Source organism: Mycetomoellerius zeteki, unplaced genomic scaffold (assembly GCF_001594055.1).
Source record: "Mycetomoellerius zeteki isolate Tzet28-1 unplaced genomic scaffold, Tzet1.0 scaffold72, whole genome shotgun sequence".
NCBI lineage: Eukaryota > Metazoa > Arthropoda > Insecta > Hymenoptera > Formicidae > Mycetomoellerius > Mycetomoellerius zeteki.
In genome coordinates, this window is record NW_017257742.1 from 1,068,302 (window position 1) to 1,072,510 (window position 4,209).

Here is a 4,209-nt window from a genome sequence, read left to right on the forward strand (position 1 = left end):
TACAATGGCAGTATCAGTAATGGATGAGGCTGTAAGAGTAAGAAATTGACCAATCACAGTCGATTATTCTTTTCATAATCGACTGTGATTGGTGAATTTCTTACTCTTGCTTCTTAAACCAAGCTTACTTCGCACATTGTAGACGGCGCATAACAGCGTTGCATGACATTCGGTCATGCAATATGTAGAATCAGAATGTTATAAATTCACAAAGAATTATATATTTAATATTAAGATCCGCTTTGATCGAATATAGGATAAATGCAAACTGCGGTGTCAGCTGATCTCTTACGGAACACAGCCATGTTAGTTACAGCGCTACCAACCTTGTAACTAAAAAGAAAATTTTCGACAACTATCGGAACACAATCCAAATAGATACAAGAGTTCTCTCTGAGCGCTCAGTGAGCGGTCATGGTACTGAATGTACCTCATAATGGACTTTGCATTAACCACTGACAAGATAGCAGACAAATTGAATATTTCTAATTTATTTATGTCTATATAATTTGGAAATCATTTGGGGAAATTTGGGAAAAGGATTTAAACATTTGGGAAAAGTTACTATTTGGTAATTCAATAGATTTATACATTACGAAAACGAACAAAGCCCGGGTGTAGTATGGATGTAGTAGGTGTAGTACAATGAATATAGTAAACCTAAAATCGTCAAAAATTAAGCCCGGATCTAATTATGCGTAGTAAGAAATTATGTGTAGTAAGAAATCAACTTAATCATAAACTAAATTATATTCGACTAATTTTCTTCACTTTCAACTGTGATTGGTCAATTCCTTATGGCTTAAGGAAAGAATTATAATATACAAAGTAATCAGACACAATAAAACATAATAAAATATAATACAACAAAAAAAATAGACTCAAACCTTTTTAATATAAAATATAAAGTACAAAAATTGTTTATAAATTTTTATAACACTTTTCCTTTTATGTATAAGATATCTCGTATACAAAATGCATATCATAACACAGAGTTCATGTATATTTAAAAAAAATCCGAATTCTGATTCTGCAGTAACAATCTTTACGTTTTTATTTAATAAATCTTTTAATGATACAATGTTTATTAATGGATCCTTAAACGAAAATTTCAATTTTGCATCTCCTACTGTGAAAATAAAAGTTGTTGAATATTAAGAAACTCGAAACTGAATATTCAAACAAGTTAATTTAACGAATTTTGTCTTATAATATGCGCTTGCATAAAAATGAAATTACGAAATTATGTTTTTTTAATGCAGATTTTCAGCTCGTTTTTACCAAACATACTTAGTAATATGTAAGTATATTCCACAGTCTTTATAATCATTAGCAATTATAAAGACTTTGAATACACTTCAAAATTTCCAATCATATATTGTTAATTTAAGGTTTAATTTAGCAAAAACGAGTTAGAGGCCCACCACCACCCCCGCCGATTTTATCGGCGGTCCTCTTTTCTTTGTAAGAATACTCATTCGTAAAAAAACGGGTTACTAATAAATTTAGTAGTCCGTTTTTGCAGATGAGTATATTTAAAATTTATTTTTTATTTTTATGTCTAACTATTTTATTGTATTTCTCGCTAATTATATTGCATTATGATTAGCGAAATACGATAAAATCGTATTGCATAACTTTTTTAATACTATCTTTTATTATAATCCTTTATACATTCAGTAATACAACAATAATTGTTTATAATACAATGTACAATTATAAATGCTGTTCGAAATATAATAAAAATTATATTATAGGAGCATAATTAAATTAACAAAATTTATTAATGCAGTATTATACGAAAACGTCGAAAATACGATAACACAAGTTTTTCTAAACTTTAATGAAATATTGAGAAAAGCGGAATGAAATACTAACAACAATTAGATCGTATTTACTATTAATTATTAATTTGCGAATATAAAACTTAATAATATCGTGATAAAAAGTCATTAATATATTTATAACAGCACTTTCATCGCGTTCAAGATAACTATCTCAATAATTTCATCATATTAAAGTCCCTCCGCCTTATAGTACGCCGGTTAGTATCCGATACAAAGAAGAACGATTTTCATAGTGGAGAGCGAATGTATTCTGATTCTACGTTAAATTCACAAGATTCATTTGCAAAAAAAAGTTAAGCAATCCGTCAAATACCAGTGATCTTGTTACAGAAGGATATGAATCTCGAAACTTTCAAACTACTTACGATAGTAATAATTTTGGTAGCACGTCAATTACAATTATCATTTTTATCAAATTTTCAATATAATATTAAAATTGGCGAGAAAATATGTTCTGCCACACATCACCAAAAATCATCTCTTATTAAAAATAAACGGATAGAATGATTTCCTTATGAAATAGTGGTTACGAAAGAATATATTTAATAATAATAAAATACATGCATTATTGTAATTTTTTATATTTAAATGTATGAGTACAGAAGTTCCTCGGGTACCAACTGTTCGAGATAAGGCGAACCCGATAATAACGGGATTTCAAAGAACATTTATACTGAAAAATTTATTATATAAAATTTAACAATTTCTTATTTTTCTGTAGTTTCCAAAAATTTGAATTCTTACTATTAATTCCCGCTAATATGAGGGTACCCATTCGACTTATCTCGAATTTTTTGTAGACACACATTTTCAATTAAATTCATAGACAAAAATTAAGATTTGTTAAATATACTCTCATAATATCTGCATGTATTTTATCATAGAAAAGTACGTATATATATATATATAAATTAATAATTATACGATTAGTACTCTGGAATGGCGGGATGTCCAATACCTAAAAATCATTTTAAAATAACAGTTAGAAAATTAAATATATACATTCTCGTAACCATATTTTTGTTAGAGGAATCATCCAAAATTGAGAAACTATTTGTATAAAATTTAAATTTATTTGCTTAATAATTTGGACAACAATTAAAGAATCATTATACATACATATTAATCATATAATAAATTCCTATTGTTATTAAGACAGTACTAACATTATCATTACTAATAGTGGGAGAACATTTAATAAAACAAAGAAAGCGACTAAAATATACCATTGAATTAATTTCGTAACTTGACTTTAAAATATATAGCAATTGTCATTGACAAACTTATTACTTCCAATATCTGCAGACGAGAGAATCCGGGATTAATTCCGATCCTGTACAAGAATCTCTGAAGAGACAAGAATCATCAAACTAGATTTTGCGAATGGACTTTACGAAAAGCAACGAGGAATAACTCTCCACGATGAAAATAATTTCGACTTTCCATCGGTACAAACACGCAATCACAGACATCCATCTGACGCGAGGGACAACGATGAGACCTTTGCATATAATAAATTGATCGAAAATATACTTGTAATTCTGTAATGTTAAAAATGTAAATATCAAAAAGCAAGCAATACAAATTTAATAAATTTGTATACTAAATACGAAGAAAAATTGATGATTATTCAAAACAAATATTTAATTAAAAGTTATTTAAAATTATTAATGACTTTTCGATATTCAGAATAAAATCCAAAAAATTAGAAAAAAGTTTCAAAGTTAAAAATTTATCAAACTTATTAAATCAATAAACAATTTTTGTTATTATATGTTTCGTTGGTTTCGTATAATAAACATCAATTATGCAACAATTTGGTTTACTACGACAAGATAAATGCTATCTGTATTAAATAGATATTCACAATACGTATATATATATATATATATACTCCAATAAATGTATAATTTATTAGTAATTTATAAGTTACATAGTAATCATATTGTAATTGTGCAAATTACAAAAGTAAATATGATGGCATTTATCTGGACGTAGTTTACATAAATTTTATATTACGTACTTAATACTATTATACATACATTTATTTACAATAAAATTAATTACAATATTAACGCGTTACATAATTTGTACGTGTATAGAATTTTAACAAAAAGTTTAATTTTGGGGTAGCTGAAAATTGAATAAAATTTAAAATTAATTTGGTTTATTTTCATATTTGATAATTTGAACGGAATACTGATAATTAAATAAAACTTAAAATTAATTTAAAATTTTATTCAATTCTTAATCCCTCCTTTCTAATTATCAAATATGTACATATGATCTGTTTATTCCTACCTATCCATACCTATAGTTCTACCTATACAGTTCCTACTTATCCGTATTTATTGTCCTACCT